Here is a 20,558-nt window from a genome sequence, read left to right as displayed (position 1 = left end):
AGTTATCTCTGATTCTTTTTTCTTGACTAGTTACATCGATAAACAGTCGATTCGATAACCGCGCGTATTCATTGGCTCTCGATCGGGAGGTTATTAACCTACGTTGCATTTGTTTGAAACGCTTGACGCGTTCAAAAGCTAGACGATAATCAGACAATTTTTTATCAAGCTACTCGATCGTCGCACAATGCCGCGTGTACGCGCAATGACTAATCCTCATTGAATACGTAAATCGTACGTGGCGATTAGTTCGATTTTGTGTGACATTCGCGAACCAGTTCCGGTTGACTGTCTTGTATCCTATGCAGGTACACGTATATCGCTCCGATACGTGCGGTTTACGTTCGTGACAAGCGAAAAGAAAAATCGAATTGAAACATCGAAACTCGTTCGAGTTTACTTCTATTACAAAACGTTTATTCTAACGCGAAAACGAATGGGGGAATTTCGTATGGGGTGCGATATATGTGCATCGTTAATCGCGCGTGGTAGAGCCTTTTGGAGTAGCCAAACAATGCAAACTCCGCTTAACCCTACTAACGCCGAGTATGGTCGTCCTCGACGGAAAGACCTGCGGGTACTAATGTTAGTTGTAGTCGTTTATCGTATCAAAATTCTTCCACGACTTTGATGCTTACTTATTTACGTTTATAATTTATCAATTTCAATTTGGGGAATAATCTTCTGACGTACACTAATATCTTCTTCGATATTAAAAGGAAATTTAAAGCGATAAGATTCATCGCTTTTATGGATCTAATTTCTTTACTTTTCACGATCAGAATCGTGTCACTTTATATTTGTACCAATTTGGCATCTGAAATCGCTTTTATGCATATTTCATTTCGTTTGTTCCGAACTCCAATAACCAAAGTAAACTAGGGACAATGTTACCAAAGAGCGTATTCGCAGAGTTTAGTATAAGCTAGTGACCCATAGGAATTGACTACGTGATCGCTTTTAGGTGAAAGTTTGGTATAGCAAAAGGGGTTTCGAGCGAATACGATCCATTAACGAATATATTAATGCGAAGCTCTGCTCTCGCCATACATTTTCTTTCGACCAAAAGTGATAAACCAACTGGTTATCTGTGAGCGCTTTATCGGAATGAGTAATTGTCGCGAGGGAAAGAAACGTAGAGAATTGTACATGTACGTAGGAACAGAAAGGATCAGCTGAAAAATTTATCTCCGCCATGGTAGGGGTAGGATGATCGTCGAACGAATCGATAAAGATTTACGAGCATACCATACTCGTAAATAGGTAATACACGCGACCGTATCGGGGATTTATGGGAATCTGGTTTAATCGTTTATCAGGATACGGTGCATTTAAAAAGAATAATATAGAGTCTTATACGTACGCGTTGCTTCCATTCGAAAGTACGTAATCGCGATCGCTTTCGCGTTCGAAGCGCCGATCTTTTTTCGGGTTATACGGCTACGCCTGCTATTATCACGCGTTGTATGATTACGTATTAAGATCGTTCGCACGCTCCGCTCTCAAATATTCCATTGTCTAGAGCGTACACGTTCGCGCCATGACTAACGCCGCGATTCAACACGTACGATATAAAGCAAATGCTGTCTAGCAGCAGAAGGACGCCACAATTTTCCAGAAAGCTTAACTCGAAACAAAAACGAACGTTGCGAAACTCGTAGCGCATGTACGAGCAAACTGGTTGACTCAGCGATGGGTACACGCTTTCAGGAGTTAGAGAGTTAGTCGCAGCCCGCGAAACAATGCGCGCTAACGAATCTCCGTTGAGTTCCCTTCAAGGATCTAGCCTGGTTTCCTAGCAAAACGATATCCCGTGTTTTGTTTGCTAAGCGACGCTGAAACAAGAACTTGACGGTTTCAACGACGACGAAGGAAAAAGAACAGCATCAACGACGGCTTAATTATTCGTAGCGGCGCGCGATCCGCGTTGTTGTACGTTCGTTATTTTACGCGTCCTTCTTGGAACGCTCGCTAGCCCGTGAAGGCACTCGTCGAGAGTCCTTGAGAGTGCCTGCTAAACTTTCGTTAGCGAAACGTCATCTTCCCGCGTGTCTGTTCTTTCGCGACATTTATCCTTTCCACGCGATCCACTTAAAACGCAGTGTCGTGATCGATTTCGTTTCGTGCGCGTACTACGTCGACGCGTCATCCTTGTTCCTGCGATCCTCTTACCTTTTCACGCTAACTTCGCGTTTGGTTAATAGGATACATGATTTTAATTCCGGCTACGAGCATACAATTTTCTAACTTTGTCGACAAATTTGTAAACAATCGAGAATGAAAGTATACGGAATTAATAGATCGTTGTTCTCGGATTTACGATCGATCGAAACACGGAAAAGATTAATAATTCATGAAGCGATATTAGAAAATTATTTTTAATCGGATAAGAATTTCAACCGTGCATCCTTTTGTTGTTTCTTAATTAGAGCTCTTTGCGGCCCTAACGTTGCATAGCAATTACGCCAATTTAAATCACACTCCTATTGAAAGTCATCCGATTCGTGCATGCTCGCATTCTGCTATTTAAATTTATAATTAATGAGCAACATCCGTGTATAATGGAGGATGCATAAACATACTGGTTGGAGTAGTTACACTATATCGACGCTGGATCTGGGCTAATTAACCAACCACGGTTGATAAGTTGCAAAACTATGCATGTTGAGTGGCGTTATCACGGCCGTATAACCAACTAATAGAGACGCGAATACTAATTTTGTTTCACCGATTAGACGTTCGATTCGATGGAAAAACAAAGAGAGTGAAAGTTAGTTAGGTAGTCGAAGACATTGCGTCGGTGTTCCATTGATCGTAAGACGCGACGAGCTTTCCGACTACGTTCAAAGACAACTTGATCGGCTCTAATCGATGATTAATCCATCCTTCTCGAAGACGTTGACACGGTCAAGTGGTTCTTCGAACCGACGAGGTGTGTACTCGCTTGCATTGCCAGAGAGCGTCGCTTAACGAGGAAGCTTGATTCATCGCCATTTCCGTTCTTCCTTCGTACCGTGAAAATATTTTCTTTGCTCCTCCTTCTGCGGTTAACTTAACGTTTCGCTTATGACTTTGCGCGATCTTCCTTTCGTTTCTGCGCACGGCTAACAACGAGAAGATTTCTCCGTCTGATTTCCTATTTGGCCTCATGTTTATTCGCGTTTGAACTTGGTAAATATCTACTCGGGAGGATACTCAATTATTTCGTGATTGTCAAAGGAAAGAATTCTTCAATTAGGCAATGTACACAGCGCGCCTGCGTTAGGAATCTCGCGAAGACGCTAACGCAACATGTATCTATTAAGCACGAGATTCTGTAATAATTTACCTGGGAAACTATTACCGCAAAATTTCTCGTAGTATTTAAGGCGCATACCGCCTCTACCCGGCCTGGATTAATTCGAAGTTGATCAATTCGGAGGAGTAAGTCCATGAAACTCACACCCTTGGATGTAATTTACACTCCGCAAACTTTATCAATTTGGTAGAAGAGAAAGCGGATCGTGAAAATGGCCGACAGGAATTCTCGAAGAAAGCGAGTCCCGGATAGAATTGTTCTATATTTATTTTAAACGAGCTAAAACGATTGCCATCAGTGGCAACCCTTGGCACGGCGAGACGAGACGCGACGCGACGTTCATTAAGTGGACGAGCATAATTATAAGCATCGTCTAACGGGGAAGGTCGATTCATCGCGACTTCCGTTTATCGAATCACTCTTCGACCAGCGATTTATAGCGCCTCTTATCTAGTCGGTTAAACGAAATAAACGAGTCTGCACGCTATAATTCCCTATTCTTTCCACTTTTTCTATGGGATTCGTGCAGATGTCTGCGTGCATCGAGCGGGCAAAGAAATTTAACGTAACTGTGTCTAACTGTAAAATTCGAGTACACGTTGTTCCGTTACGTTGACTCACCTCGAGCGCACGTGTTCGAAGGAGCGAAAGGATCGCGTAAATCGTAAATGGTTCTCGAATGCCAACCGATATCGTGTTTTCGACTTCCGTGAATGGAAGACGTACTCGTGCCTTGATTTGCAGGAAATTTCTACTCCAGAACGAGTCTGCCATTGCAATCGTTCGCCGATTAGGAAGCCTTATCACGCCTTGGGTCAGCGCTCATTCACGAAGGGCACCGTCCCTACCGTCTTTCTTAGCGTTTCCACATTTCCGCTCGTTCTACCCGTTGATTCATGAGCTCAATTGTTCAGAACGCCCTTGTTAACGGTGATAATTATACCACGAGTGTTTCTTTGTGTACAAACGATTGCTTTAGCGAACACTCATATGTTGATTAACAGGTTGAATGACTCATTGCCAGTGCGAAGTTTGTTCTTTCTTAGTAACTCGATTACGTGAAACCAGGAGTTTAGGAACACGGCGATCTAGAAATTCCGGGGTACACGTCTAACCCGCATGTTTCGTTTAGACAGAATTTTCGTCGACTCCAATTGTAGCCTGACAACTGAATCGATAGGAAACTGTTTACCCAGAATGAGATAAACGGAAGCGGTCATCCCGTCAACACTCGCATCGTAGTTTGTAGTCGATGTATTATTCGCTGATTTGCATCGACGAGCGAAGAGAATAGAATGGAAGGAGGCGCGGATAATAGATGTATCATCGATCACGAAAACCGTGAACAAACAATAACAACTTTTCACTGTAATATTCGCATTAATAATTAATCAGACATCTTCGGGAAGAATGATACATCGATTGCGTAGCATCGATGATTCAGTTTGCGCCAAATACGCGGAGAAGCAACGTTACTCGAGGGAGGTTTCGAAAACGTTTCCGTTTGAAAATTTCTCTTCAGCTTGTACGACAATCGTGCATTAAGCGTTAGATACATTGGCGTAACCACGGTTTTTATTCGCTTCTTAGTGGCACGCGAGGTGGATATTTTGGGGGACCTAACTACGCCGATGGTTAACGATAATCGTGGATCACCGGTACGAAAGGTTGGTTGTCGCAAAGATCAGTGAGCGCAAACGATCGACTAGGATTCTTCGTTCGCAGTACTCTTGATTAAACGTTCCCTGGAGCTGTCTGTGAGTTTGTGACAAGGCAACAATGCGACTGCGAGAAAGGCAATGGAACCTCGCCTCGCCACTTTACATTGTTCTTCATTGTCTGCCCGTTAAAACGAGCCGCCTCGTCGAGATCAGCAAGGTAAAAAAATTGTCGCCGTGGCGCCGTGACGAGGGTGCGACACCCCTAGACTCAATTCACCCGTACCTCTGAACTCCCTCGGGAAAAAATACATTTCTAGCGAATAAATAAAACCGCGACGTCGATGAACAGACGATCGTTCGAACCTGTACACCTTTTCAAATTTCATCGTATCGCAGCTTTCAATTTTCCGAGTACTTTCACCTTGGAGGAAAGTTTGAAACTTCGTAGACTCTAGTTAAAAGTTTCAGACTTTTTGGCTTCCTCTTGTTCTTCTTCTTTATCGATGAAGATTCGTTCGATAAATGGATAATTAACAGCAACGAAAAGTTGATTAATTGGCCTGGGCAGCGCATCGAGTTGTCTGACGTTTATCGAAAGACTGGAAACTTCCGAGTTTTCCAATGAACGAGTTCCCTTCGTGATAAAACTAATAGCCCGGTCGTGGCAGCGGTAAGAACGTTTCTTCGTGTTCTGTTTCGCGATTCGAGCGAAGATTCTCTAAAGTTACGTCGAAACTTTTCAACGTTACGAATCAGTAGTGATGCAATGCATTTCGAGCAACGAGTTTTTCAAACTTTCGAAGCATTCACGGTTCAGGCTGTTACGGTTAATACCCTTGGAGGATTGCGAACGTATCTCTCGTGTCCGGCAGAAAAATATTTCTCCAAATATTCCCCGATATTGTGCATCGGTTCGTTCCGTATCTTCGGATCGCGAAACGTTGGACACATATTTTCTGTTGGATGCAGTTCAATTTCGCCTCGTTACTCCTACGATAGAATTAACGATACGCCGTTACATTTTTGCTCGTTATATCACGCGTTATAAAAAACTCTTTAATTCTTGCAGCAACTCCTTGATCGAGCATAATATGGCGATAACGAGATGATATTGGCGGATGGAAACGAGCGATCGTAGGAAATGTTGATTAGTGAAGCGAGATTGGAAGCAGCGTAGCGTAGGAAAGGCAGGGCTTAGCGGCGGGGTCAAGAGCGTTAAGCTGAACGAGAACGAGGATCGAGGCGACGAAGAGGCTCGTGCCACGTGTGGGCAGAATTTTATAAACGATACGTGCTGCTCGTGGGCGAGACTCGTACCAGCCGACGCATCGTTCGTTACATCCGCAGATTATTGCGATTTTGCCGTCTCGAAAAACCTCTCTCTACACACGAACGCACGATTTCAAGACGTTTTCCTTCCCCGTTTCTCTTCGTCGGTGAACAAGGAACAGCTTGCAGGAGCGTCACCAGATTCATCGAACCTCAGTCACGTTTCTCCAAATTATTTTCGCGATCGTCATAATCGTCTCGCGTTCATCCTCTTCGATTCGATGCGCGTGCAATGAACATCCTTCGATCGGCCGACCTTCGCCTTTCCGGCAATGGGCAGTCCTACATTCTCATAGGTGTGCGCCGCCAATGTCGGAATTCATTTCGATCGATAGATCGCGAAGGAGAACGAGATTCGCGAGACTCGTAAACATGATATTCAGGATTCGGTTGTTTGATCGGAAACGTGAGAAAAGTCGTAGGTTCTGTTAAATATTTTACGACGCTTTGTAATCTCAAATAGTTTTACTTGCATACTTTTATCGAAATGAATTACACTTGGTACGGCGTTACTTCAGAGAGTCGTAGGCAGGTATATCAAATGACCCGATTTCGAAACGCAGAAGGTCTGACACGATTCGATGACATAAAAGTGTTGCAAAATACATGTAATTTATGGCGTATCGTTTTAAAATTTGAATAAAAATAATTGGCTGAAGATTACATCGATATTCTGAATACTAAACAACTACATTGTTGGTTGGAACAATGAATCGATTAATTTGTAGATTACAGCGTTGTCCATTAACGAATTACGTCCTTTACACCCGAAGGTGTAACGCATCGCAGTTAAGATCGATTAAAGGAAGCCTTATTACCGAAAGATCATTTATCATACAGAGCGGTAAGATACGCTGAACTCGGCACTCTACGAGTTAATTTCGTTCCGTAAATGTACGTTTCGTACGTATCACGTAGCGACGTTTACCGTGACAGACGATCGTAAAGCTTTCTGCTCGACTCGTGCACTCTGGGTTAAAATAAAAATCCAGCTGTAGCATATGGGCGCCACGATCCCGTTCTAAATTACCATCAGTTTACTCCCTAGCCACCCTTTCTCCAGCTGTCTCGCGTAACCGTAAACGAGGAGCGATACCGTTCGATTTAATTTTACTGCATGGTTTCCTCGTTTCTAAACGTACTTGCAAACGCGCCAAAGAAAGTCCAAAGCATCTGCTTCGTTTCTCGAATTCGACAAAAACGATTAACGCGTCGAACACCACGGAACCCTCGATATACACTTTTTATTCGAGTTTTTTACTCCATTAACTCGTATTCCACGTTTATCCGTAAAATTACGCTCGTTTGGACGGCTGTTGTATCCGAGACAGGGATGGTTGACACGATCGTGGATCCCTTTACGGTTCCTGGTCCCGTTGCAACCTGGAAGAGAATGCAGGGAACAATACGAACGAGGATTTAGAGTCGAGCGACAAACGCGCGGAGTCGAAGAGAAACGGGCGAGAGTCTGTTGACTGTAATCATCGAATCCCCTTAGTTCGGCGTTCATTGTACTTCCGAGTCTCATTGAAACCGGCTATTTCCGTCGGAGCTTTCCAAACATGCCGGTCATTGGAACGAAATTACGCGACGCGTGCCAGCGGCCGCCATATGCTCTCGAATTAAGCAAACGCGCTTTGGCTTTGACGAAGTCGATGCTGTTGTCCAGCTCTGCCCTCCGGAAACCGACCCTGCCAGGGAGCGTTCAAGATAATCGTGCCGGGAGACAATGGGCCCTGGTTCGCCAACTCCTCGACTCGTTTCGAGTTTCGTCGGTTTACCGAACGACCGCTTTACCGATCCAACACCTAACATTACAGATGTTCCCGGTTCAGACGCGTGTCCACGTCTTTCGACGGCCCGTTATTTCACGCTCCTCGTTACTTGTTGCTCGTCAGACTGATACAATTCGTTAACGCGCTGGATAAATATAAGCGCGAGTGCCGTTTGTCTCTTTCTTTTGCTACGAGAGTATTTCACTGTTTCGTTACGGAGCTCTTCCGAATGACGCGTGAAGCGTGTGGGATTTGTGGTCAAATCCAATAACAAATTCAAGAGGCTTGTAGGGACTCTAAGGTTCAGAATTTAATCTCAGGTCCAGCTAGAAAGCCAAAATTCCTACACTTCTGTGGTCGAGTTCGGAGAAAGCTTTTCTCCCAGTCTTTCCTTTCTTTCTTTCGCAGCAGGTGCAAATATTTGGTCTCGTATCGCGAAGATGATCTTGCCAATGCTAGATAGTCGTGTATCTTAACATCGGTCGTGGCGCAGCGATAAATAATTGTACGCCATTTCGTCCTCGTGTAAAATCGTTCGTTTTGGAGTTAATGGATCAACAGATTGGTCGCGAGGTATCTTCTTGCTTCGCGGTGTTCGATTGAACGGTCGAATCGGACCAGGTCGCCGGAACACGGCCAATCTCGGCCAATTATGCAAATCGTCGTGTTACCGTTAAACTGCATCCGCCGAGTGCGACATTAACGTCGAACTTTCCATCGGGAACGCGAAAATTACAGGGACATGGAACAACCTCTGCCTCGCTGCCGATTTTCCTCTCGTTCTCTCTGCCCTCCTGCATCCGTGGCTTAACGAAAATGGATGTCGCTGAATCCGCTTTCCAGTTTCGTTTCCAGCTACAAAATTGACGGGGTTGTAAATTTTGTCGCTCCACTTCTTCCTGTCGTTCGCGTTCAAACTATTTTTCCGAATAATTTATTTATAACGCGTGCGAGTGCCGTTGCACATTGATGCGCGCAGCGGAAGAAGACCTACACACTCGCCATAATACCCGAGAATAATCGCGCCTTGTGCTTAAATCTCGTAACACGCTTTAGACGCGTACTCGTACGTTTTTTCACCGAATGTAGTTTGCGTTTCCGTAAGCGTTAAAACTCGAAAGTTATCTCGCCTACTCGTATCTGCTAGAAGCGAAATCCCATCTCAGGTTGAGAACCATTTCTCCGGATGCAAAGAACGATTAAGATCGACAGATGGGTCTCGAGTGGCCGAACCTAGCCTTAGCCAGGTAACCGCTCCAACAGGGACGAAGGAGTCCAGGTGCGAATACCCGTGAATTGTCCACGCGGGGTACTTTCCTCGAAACGATCGAGCTAGCAAGAAAAATCCATCGACTTGGATGCCATCCAACGCCGTAAAAACTAACGATACCGAATTCACGATAGTACTCGTGGCGTTTTAAACGAAGAGGAGACGGACCAACTGACGTGACGGTTCGAGCGCGTGTCAGAGATTCCGGTCGGATTTCCTTTGGACAGTTATTCCGGTCGAAACGAGAGAAAAAGTTTGGAAAGTTCGATGAGACTGCGAGACGCGGAGAATTCGAAACGGTAAACGAAGAAGCGGACGCGTTCGGATCGCGGGACATCCTCTAGTCGTTTTCAAGCCATTTTTAGGCGAGCTACCCCTCCGACGAACGCGACTGGTCTAGACTCTAAACTCTAAAGAAACAAATACCGAGGTGTAGCTTTTTCAGCCACGAAACCGTGGAAAGGCATTCGTTCGCGATGCATCGACCCTCGTTCCAGTTCGATGGTCTACTTACTATTCTTACGAGGAATATCTATACTCGCGTTTATGCTCGTCGCTTCGCTTATCGTCGAAGACGAATAAAACTGGAGCGAGCTGTTAGCAACGATGATCGGTGCTGTTCTGCTCGTACAATTTCAATAATGCACGAATTATTCTAATAATACCTCGCAGTTATCGATACGCCGTACTTGCCAAAAATTCACTGTTACCGTTTCGTATCGATCGCTCGTAATCGTCGTGTTCTTGCTCTTATTTCTGGCTGGACCATATTCTACGAAAAAACGGCTAATCGGTTAGGAAGAAAATAAATAACTTTACTAGACCCAGTAACCGAGCTGAACCAGTCTCGTTTGCCAATTTGGTTCTTGCTGTTATACGTACAGTATTCTCACTTCCAAGTGCCCGTCATTCTTGCTTAAAACATTCTATAAAAAGACGAGAGTCGTATTTTCGATCGAAGATGAACGGTACGACCAGGTTAGCGACATTGGATCGCGTTTGAGCGGAAGATTCGAATTGGCACGGTATCCAAAAGCGGAAGAAACGAATCCGACTTGGGAGGAACGTTCCGGATAGCGAAATTTCTGATGTACGGTTTAGACTAGCCGTCGGGTTAAAACCATGTCCCATTGTTAAGCCAAGAATAGATTTGTACGTTGCGACGGCGCCAACACGGTCTCTCGATGTTCCCGACTACGTCTCATCTGTGACTTTACAGAGTTCGCAAGCTACCTGTGTTGGTGTTCTTAGTCGGGTAAGACGCGCCGATTTATTTCGTAACGTTTTAGTCGGTACCATTTACTCTCTAACTTGTGAGCAGTTTTTGCGTGGAGGTCGCGCTTCGTAGCAGAGATAACGGAGAATTTCGAGGTTCCGGTGCTAAAAGGTAGCTCGATCCTTAGGTGCAAAGGAAAAGCTGGTCAACAGGAAATTGCGTTATCACCTGTGGGGTCAAAGATCTCAGGGCGGGCATCGAACGCCGTTATCGGAGCAGAGTTGATTTAATTAAGCAGCGGCGTGGCCGAGGTCGCACGGAAACGGGTTTCTGTGCGCCTTTAAAAATCATCGTCGTTCTCGATCGTGACCGGCGCCGTTTCCTACCCGAGGAAAGCCTCCGATTCGCTCTATCATCCCGACCAGTCGTAAAATCGTTCCTCGAAGAAAGAACGTGACCTCTTCGTTCGATGATTCACGCATCGTGACTCTGCTCGCTGTATGTATCTTTAGTCACGCCTGACGAAAAGAAACGTGGTCTCGCGTGAAACGGAGACGAATACGTAATTTCCGGAACCCTGCGAGACATCCGAGTCGAAACGAACGAATCTCGCGAATGGCTAAGAAGTAGAAATCCGTCGGAAAATGTGGAAACTTTGTCGAAAACAAGCGCAAAGACTCGACTTTACGATGTCGATAAAGTCAGAACAAAGATAGACCTACGACGAGTAAAAAGATTCTTGGAACCTGGCCGATGCTCTTGGCTCGTAAACTTTGAACGATGGGTACGAGAACCTCGTAAAATATAAAGATCTCTCTCGGTGTTCGCGTTGGCTAGTCCAAAACGCGAACAATCGTTCCGAACGATTACGACCCATCCTCGCCCTACGAAGATTTTCGACACTGCTAAGTGTAAACGAAGCGTACTCCGCTAGAACGAACGTTTCGGAAACGGAATAGGTCTTAAAAACGTGCGACGATCTAACCTAAACTCCTTAACGCGTAACGGCGCAACATAAATAACGAGCGTATTTTTTCAGCTTCGAAAACATCATCTTTTTTAAGTGCTATTTAAATCTCGTGAGACGAGATTTTCGTACCGGAATAGATTCGGATGCATGAGTATACATATACCGATTTCGTTTCAGTTCGAAAAGAAATATGTATGCGGTCATTATCATAGTGGGCATAACGTTGCATCGTAGATGGAATACGGGTACCTTTCAGTGGCCAAAGACGGAGAACCCATAATTCTATTACGTATTCAGATGTACGATATGTAAATGTCTAATTGAAAGCGTAAAGAAAAGAGGTCTCTCTCGAACAGTTTTAGATATTAAAACGTCACCGTATCTCGGTTATCGAAAATTCCTATTTAAGCGTTCGACTACGGAGATTCAGTTTTCCTCTTTCTTGCGATGTGCTACGTTTCGTGTACAATATCGCGTTGGTGGAGATGACAAACGAGAATTTTCGAAACGCACCTTTGCAGGAGTAGATGTCGACGAGGCACATTTCCGTGGCACGAGCGTGACACACCGACAGCTGCGCAAATTGGGTCATTTTTCTGAAAATCCGACGTTGGACCCTCGACCTGCCACGCGTATAAATCTATTTTTCCGTTGACACAGTCATAAAATTTTACGACACGCTCGGCCCTGCTTCTGTCGTGTCAACCTACATACGTATTATCCGATCAGCGTTACTTTTAAATTAATCCTTTAAAAATCAACGAAATTGAACGCTCGCGGTACAAGTTTGATATCGGCGCGTATTTTCTTGTTAGATACTTGGGAGCAAAATTTTGCGGAGCGTACACGTACCTTTCTTATTAGTTAATTTACTCGTCACGTAAAACGAGTCATATGCCAGTGAGAGTCATCGAATAGAACCGCTGATTCACTCGTAGAATCCTATCGTTGACTAATTAATGTAAAGCAACGAATCACGTTCTGTGCTCTACGATTACGGCATCGTAATTGTTGGTAATTAACCGTGTGCCGACTGCCGGATTCATCGTTGTTTTGCTCCAATCTTGGTCTACGTTATATTAACAGTATTGTAGCGTATAATTTAAGTCGGCGAAGCTAACAATTTCATTCCGGGAAATTTAAATAACTGGTACGGAAACGATGAATCGCGCGACAAAGCTTTCGCGTATAAAAAACATCTGGTGTTAGAAATAAATTTTTTAGCGAAACGGTCGAACAGCGGTACGTATATCGAGCGACAGAAAACGTGCAAGAGGAAGCGGAAATCATTATTAATTGCAACGTCCGCGATGTTTGTTCAGTCGGAGCGCGTTTCGCCAATATTTTGTCCGTGTAGTTTTCAATTGGATGGAATTTTAAGGAAGAAAAAGAAACGGTAACGGTGGTTCGATTCGCTGGAACAGCGTGCCGCCGGTTAAATTGCGAAATTCATTGCGATTGTCGGGCAACGGTTGAACGGAGCTTGTTATCGTTTATAGCGCCGCAAATCAGGCCGATAGTAACGATAATCGAATCGTTTCTTCCCTTCAATTTCGTGCTTTCGTCGGAAAAGCCCTGGCCTCGTTTTATTAATCGACCGTGTTTCTTTGACCGGCCAACAAAGACGAACGTTTGTCTCCGTTTGTAGCGGACGACGGTGTAGAATTCAGCGACGGTTCTTTCACCGTCCGGAAGCTTTTGTCGTTTCGCAAATTCACGTTATCCAACTTACCTTCTCCACCCACGTCGTTCTTTCACTATCGCTGAAACTCTGCATCGGCTGGCTCGTTTTTCCGGAATTTCTACTCTCCTCGTTATCTAGCCCGGACACGCTCTAGCCGGCTGAAATAATAGGGGAAAAAATGGTGAAGGTTCGCGGAGCGGTGAAACAGAAAGCGCAGAGAGGGCTCGGAGTTTTCCTTCGAACGGTCTAAATTTATTCTCTCTTTGCTGGGGGCAATTCGACAAATCCAAACGAACGATTCCAAGTGTTGTTAAAGCTCGATCGAAATCGCTCGTTAATCCAGTTTCTCGATTAAACTCGACCGCTTTTTCCATCCTCGCGAATGAAAGGTTTCGAGAAGAGCGGATGCTCGACGAAACTTACAGACAAAGGTCGGCCAATTTCCTCTGAATCAACAACGCCGCGATGTATCCTCGATGAGCCGAAACGAGAACACGTTGAATTTTTTTAATCATCGATATCACCCTTTTCAAAGCCTCGAATCTCGAACAAGTAGACAGTAGTTGCGTGCGAGGCTTACGCGTGGTAAACAGGCCATCTTGTCCGGTGTCCGATGACCGACGTGTATATCCGACGCTGCAACGACGTCGTGCATCGAAGGGCTTCGCGTTCCTTAGTTCACCCTCGCGAGGGTGAACTCTTCTTTGACCTCTGCTCGCGCCAACTTTCGTCTTCTGGCTAACCTCGTCTATTCGTGGCACTCGAAGGATACTTTCCACGCGATTTGTCTCGGACAAGCAGACACCGCTCGAGCTTCGAGCATCGGAATAATAAGACGTAGCTTCCGGCGCGGCGAGAAGAACGCAACGTCGATGAAAGAAAACTTAATTCATCGTCCGTCCCTTTCCGTTTATCCAGCCATTCTGTCGAGTCTTTTTATAAAGGACCGTCGACGGAGACGAGAGAAGGAAGTTCGTACGTGATCGAAGGTTCCCGGAACCAGCAGCAGGAACATCCTCCCGAATGTTTGAAACCGTCCACGTGGCCGTCAGGAAGCGTGTCTAAGGATGAATCGCTTGATAAATTATGTATAAGCGTTGTCGCGAGCACGAATTTCGAGAAAAGAGGAACTACCGTCCAAAAGGGAAGATATACCAGGGTACATCTTGCCCAATTGAATCCACTATTCGTCTCTCCGTTCACGAGAATAACGACAACAATAAGGAGATCCTTCTGAATCGTCACAGGGACACCTGCCTTGGAGTAACGGAATACCCGATGTCCATTGGCGTAACCCCAATTTTCCTAAGCCTCTCGTTTCTATCGAGATACGATTTGCCAGCTGACGAATGCCTTTTCATTTATTCTAATCCCAGCGGAAGGGATCAGTCTGTACTTTACCGGAAAAACGGTTCATTCTGTTCTCCACCTACTTGCGCCAAGGCTGATGTCGAAAGAGAGAGTTCTATCGTTTTCTATAAAAAATAGCATCAATCGTAGGTGTCTTCCAAAACCTGATCATTATTGGACGGAAGTCGGTGGGGATTTTTGACCGTTGCGAATGTAATTACCCGTCGCGACTAGTCGCCAAGGGATGCCGGCAAGAAGCACGCGGTTTAATTAAAGTCGTTGTAAATAACCGAGCTCCTAGAGCCACCGCGACAGTGTTTTTCCTTTCTGGAACTCGCAGGGAGTTTCGATGATTAACGGGCAAATAACGCGTCGCGACGACTCGCGTTAATTATCGCGTTCGGGGTCTCTCTTCGAATGCGTGAAAACGCGAAGACGAGACGAGACGAGTCGAGAGTCGTTCGCGAAGATCGTACCCGAGTAGGCCGTAATTTTGTCGAGCCTCGTTAAAACGACGTGACGTAATTTCAGCTTCCGATTAATAGCGTCTTCTTCTATCCCTTTTATTGTCCGCGTTTCGCACCAATCATCTGCTAAGTTACAAGACGAACAAGATTTAACTGCTTGGAATTTCGAGCAATCCCGGGCACACGTTTTTACCATTGTTCGAAAGACACAGAGGGGAAATGGTTAGCTGACTCTAACCTTTAAAGGGGGTGTATATAATTACTACCACGATATAACGAAGTCGGAAAATTCTTGGGAAGATAAGGTTGCAAGATAATTGGAGGACTCGCGAGAAAGTTGATCGTTTAGATGACGAGTACAAGAAATGCGATCGCAAAAGTTTCGGATCACGTTGGGTGTACGTGCTGAAGGATCCTTCACGGAATAGGACGTGTACCGGATGAAACTGCTGTTTGGAGATCGTCGTGTTTGCTACGACGATTGTTGTAGAAAAATAAAGAAAGAGAAGCAGATCCAGAGGGAAGAAATATCGTTTGCTTAATGAACCGAAGGTATAGGGTCGTCGACATCCTCGCAAACATTGTAGTATGAGTCAGAGGGTCAGTCGCGGGAGGCAGATCGATACTCCTGGACACGAAACTTTTCTACAAAAGTTTCGAGAGCGAACAAACGACTCTCCGCGAAAACGCTAACGTTTGGCTTGTAGGTTTGCTCGCGTTTCGACGAAATCTTGATAAACCACTACGTTAGATCACGCTCGAGTTAATTGGACTATCGTTAGATTAGCGCAGAATTCGGGTACGGCTTGGCCCGAGTATTCCGAACCACTCTAACTTATAATTGCCGGGTTCTTCGCGAAACTTGGAGAGTTATGGTCGAACCGCGGTACGTCTCCGTAGCCAGTGTATCCGTTCATTCGATGCGCGACACGTTGTTAACGCCAGTTCCGAAGACGATCGTTCGACGAACAGCAGGCATGTTGGTCGCGTGGGGCCTTTACCCTCGTCTAGAAAGGCTGAGGTCGGAGAAAGAAGCAAGTCGAAGGAAAACGGGTGGTTTTCGTGGAGATCGATAGCCGGCGTATTCGGGTTTATAGGAGTCGCGTTCCGGTCGATTCGGATCCCCAAAATTGTCGACGGCGCCGTTGGGGCCAGTCCCCATTCGGTAACCTCGGAGCTTCCACGAAGTGTAACGAAGTCCGTGCATCGACACGTAAAAGAAGAGGGTCTGAACTGACTCGACCGAAAGAGGGATCGAAAGCCGTCGTGTACGTTGGCGTAGGTGTGCGTGAAAGTGCGTGCTCGCACGTACACCAGCGCGTTTTATATTGGGCGTGTGTCATCGCCCCGCTCTCGCTCGCTACTACGCGTCCTGAACGCATAAGAGCTCTTTCAAGAATCCTGCACCACTTTTCCTTCGTTTTTGCTAATTACCTTCCTTCGTTTTTTCTTCTTTTAACCGTCCTTGCGTCGACCCGCAAACCGCTCCTTACTTTCGCGAACAAGCAGAGAGGAGTTTAAACCGTTCGCCCAGCGGGGACGTTCGCGAAAAGGGTTGTTCCCTCCCGGCCACTCCTTTTTTTCTCTTTAAAGCAATCTTCGTTTGGCCGAGTGAGCTTTTAATTCAGAAAAGACAGTCGGCAAATGTCGCTAGCTGTGTCACCGACGCGTCGGTGACGGAGCAACTTTTTGGCAGGTGTCTTTGTCGTCCCAAAATTGCAGTTCTTATCGCGCGATCGGAAGCGTCAAATTTTCCACAATTTCTATCGTCCGTTGTACGCTGCTTTTATCTCGTCCTATTTTATTTTTTAAATTTGCTCGCTTTATAGCGATCGATAACGATAACTCGATTCGCGTTTAAATCGGATTAAAATAGCGGTAAATGAATATCAAATGTTTGACTCGACCGTGGAATATGAAATCCGTTATTCTTTCTGTCGCTTTGAAAGATTAATTTTTCGCTAACAATTTTATTATAAAAATTGGAAAAAGATCCTCTCTTCTACTACCTCGATAAATTAATTCTTATCAAAGATTCGTTACGATGGAACGAACGTAGCCATCGTAAAGAACACAACGAACTAGATACACTCGGTAATCGAATGAAGAGCGAGTAAATCGGCAAACATCTCCAGCCACGCGTTTTTCGCTCTCGAAATTGCTTCCCTTTTCCATCGAGGTTCAATCTCCGTGCGACGAATATCTAACAAAAGGAGGAAAAGGTCGGAACGCGTTATTAAAACGGCTTGTCAGATACCGAAACGAAGCGTGGTCGCGGAATCGATAGGATCGCCGGGCGAAATCGAAAATAATTAGGCCGCGGCTCGGTCGAGAAAACGAGAAGCAACCGTTTCTCCTCTCGTTATCGAAAATCCATTATTCAAACGGGAAGCATCGCGTTTCTCTTGCCGCTAATGGTCACCGCATCCTCCAAACTTTACCGTTCCATCCAGTCATCCTCTATGCCCGTCTCTAGACTCGACGACGCCTAATCACCCTCGCGATTAATCATCTCGCGTTATTCGTCATTGTCAATCATGCGCGCGAGTTTGCCGCCTAATTGTTACGCTACGAAACCTCGTAACCGTTTACGCGAACTATTTTTTTTTTGGACAAGGAATTCAAGACCGTTGGTAAACCGGAAGCGCCGAACAGGCGGATACGCGGTAAATGAAGAAGATACGTTATCGAAAACGAAACAGATAGCGAGAAGAAGATAACGACCCACGTTTTTCCTGGCCGCGATTCGCTCGAACTTGAATTCCGTTCTATCCGCGGTTTCGTTTTCTACCAAGTCCTCGCTAAAGCGGATTTCAACGTTCAACGAACGATGCAAATCGGCTTTTAAATGAAAGAAGGAACGGAATAAGTCTGGAGTGATCTTCTTGCCATATTACGAGATTTCTGATCAAACGTTTCGTGTATATCGGCTTTGGATAATTCTTTGTTAACCAGCTGTAATCTGTACCTCATGTTCGTGAAAATGAACGATAAAAGACCTTTGATGGTACTTGTACATCTGGCTCGGTTCTTTCAACTTAGTTTGAACTTGGTATACATCCAGCACCGGTTGTTTCAGCGTTCGAAACTAAATCGAAATTGTGAGTTAATTATCCGATCGAATCGTTTCAAGAGTTTGTTAAGTATACACACACTTGTACATCTAGTATCGTTTTACAGAGCTAGATCGATGCAATGTTTGTTCACGGTCGTTCAAGTATCGTTCGGGATCAACAATTAACGGCAATCGCGAGCCGATACCGACACGTTTAACCTTTTACTACACGTAAACGATAGTGGACAGCTATTAGAACAGTTTACATTTCGATAACGACTGCTCCAATTATGGAACGCTCGTAGCATCCGATTGAGTATGCGTTAAATAGAAAAAGTACATAATTGTTGCGCGTTCGTTAAAAGTGTAGGGATATGCTACGAATTTGTCGAACATCGAATATCTCCAACATTTCTCGTTGGAAAAAGTTCGAAATCCTTTCGTTCATACTTACAAGGATAAACTCGTGGTCCGATCCAGGTTTCGAAGCGGCTCCTCTCTTATTATTTCGTTCGTCTCATTAAGAAATCCGCTTCCGTTGACGCGGGCTGCTCGATGGAAAGCGAGGATTAACGGGAACCAGAAACCGGCACGGAAATGCGAAGAAAGAAGGGAAATAAAAAAGAGAAAGGGGACGCGGAGGGGAAAGAGAGACGGGACGTTATTTCTGGGTTCGGAAAACACGGAGTACGCGTCTGGTCCGTTCCTGCCGAGCATCAGAAATATCGACGCGGACTGTTTTTCGAGCATTGAAATTCTCGCGGCGAACTGTAATTCCGTTGGCGGAAAAGACAACGGGGCGAATCGAAGATTCACGGAAGTCGTTGAAAAGAATGAACCCGACGATAAATCGATTTCATGCTCGCGTTACTCGCGATACGCTCGAGTGCAAATTAATCCGGTAAACGCGGCCGAATCATCCCCGAAGAATCCTCGGCAAAACGTTGGATAATCGTGAAACTCGATGCGAGAAGCCTATAGACGATTAGACGATTCTAACTCGCTACGCGGGATTTCGATTCGCAGCGAGAGTTTTCATCGTTCCCGTTCGAACGTTAAATGTTTTTGAACTCGAAAATTTTGGAATTCCGAATTCTTTACATTTTCGAGTTAATGATCTTAGGCATCGAATCGAAACTATTTATTACGCTTTTAGAACGTTCAGCGCGTTCGCGCCCGCTCGAGTAAATTTACACGTAACGGAGAGACGACGAGATTGAAAGGGGTCGTAAAATCGCTGGAGCGTGAAGGAACACGAAATCCGATTGCCGAACAGCAACGACATTGATCGATGTCGCTTCCTAATGATTTAATTTACGACTTTGCCTTATCTCGGCTGTGCCGCACCTGTTACCCGAACGCGTTAAGAATGCGAGTGACGAAAAATTTGTGCACGATTAATTATCGAGAATCGACGTAAAGATAATACGTTTACCTTTTCATTCATTATTCGTAAATCGATAAACGATATCAATAAAGATGCGAACGGTCGTTATCGCGAAAAGCAGACACGCTGAATTTAACGCGAGCGACATTACCCTCTTATCGTATTTAATCCTTCCGCTGTCTGGTACTCGATAACGGTGAATCAACCGTTGACACCCGATGAATAATCGATTTCGTATTCGTTTCGTCGCGTATTCTCGGTGTCGCTATGCTTTCGAGTGGCAAACGATTTCGGTTCGATCGAGTCATTCGAACGATTTATCGAGCAGAATCGAGCGTTTGCATAGGTAAAATTTCGAACAGCTCGCACATCCGTCGTGAGTCATGCGTCAGGCGCTTCTATCAGTCTCGTCGAAGGCTCCCCTCCAGTTACGACTATAATTACGAAGTTTAATCGACTAACGAGCACGGACGGGGACCCGAGAAGCAGTGCAGAAATGGAGCTCTGATTGGTCCATTCGACGAACCCGACTTGCTTCATTCATGTTGCAATTAATCCGAAAGCGTCTAGCTGCTGGATCAAGTGCCGTCGACGTACAATGTTCCTTGAACTTTCGACAAAGAAAGTAGCATTCTCCCGGTGTAGGGCTACCAACGATCGATATTTGATTCGAACACAACCGATTAACCCGTGGTCGATGCGGCCCGTTGCGGCCAAGGAATTGCTTCGTGAACAATCTTTGCTTCAACTTTCGAGAGGATTTACCGAGGTAGCTTAGCAGCAAAATTATCGAAAGTTTCGATGGTCGAGTAGATTTAGGAAATTCCAATAACTTCCTTTTTAAGCTTCGTTATTCGAGACACTGATTGTTAGAAGAAAAGGAACATCGGTAATCGACGCTGCATACTTAATATACAGTAGATCTCCGTTATATCGCCGTCGTCGAGGTTGGACAAGCGATTTTTCAGCGTGCTAATCGATTCTGAACAGATCGGAGAGCCACTGAACGAACCGGTCGTCGAATCCAGCCGAATCTTCTCAGGCTTTGTGCGATATTTCCCTCGGGTCAGGCTCCGGGACACATGTGAAATCGGGA

The 20,558-nt window shown here is 45.3% G+C and overlaps 1 protein-coding gene and 1 long non-coding RNA gene across 3 annotated transcripts in view; both read left to right on the top strand.

Annotated features, from left to right (window-relative positions):
* Meltrin (disintegrin and metalloproteinase domain-containing protein meltrin) overlaps positions 1-20,558 on the top strand; it is a 41,192-nt gene that overhangs the window by 274 nt on the left and 20,360 nt on the right. The gene's annotated exons all lie outside the window — the stretch shown is intronic.
* LOC143265657 (uncharacterized) lies at positions 4-19,217 on the top strand. The gene is made up of 2 exons (XR_013040319.1): positions 4-5,176; positions 6,029-19,217. It is a non-coding gene; the product is annotated as an uncharacterized LOC143265657 (long non-coding RNA).

Source organism: Megachile rotundata, chromosome 13 (genome assembly GCF_050947335.1).
Source record: "Megachile rotundata isolate GNS110a chromosome 13, iyMegRotu1, whole genome shotgun sequence".
In the NCBI taxonomy this organism is placed as follows: Eukaryota; Metazoa; Arthropoda; class Insecta; order Hymenoptera; family Megachilidae; genus Megachile; species Megachile rotundata.
Note: the sequence above shows the minus strand (reverse complement) of the source record. Positions and strands in the feature narration are given on the sequence as shown.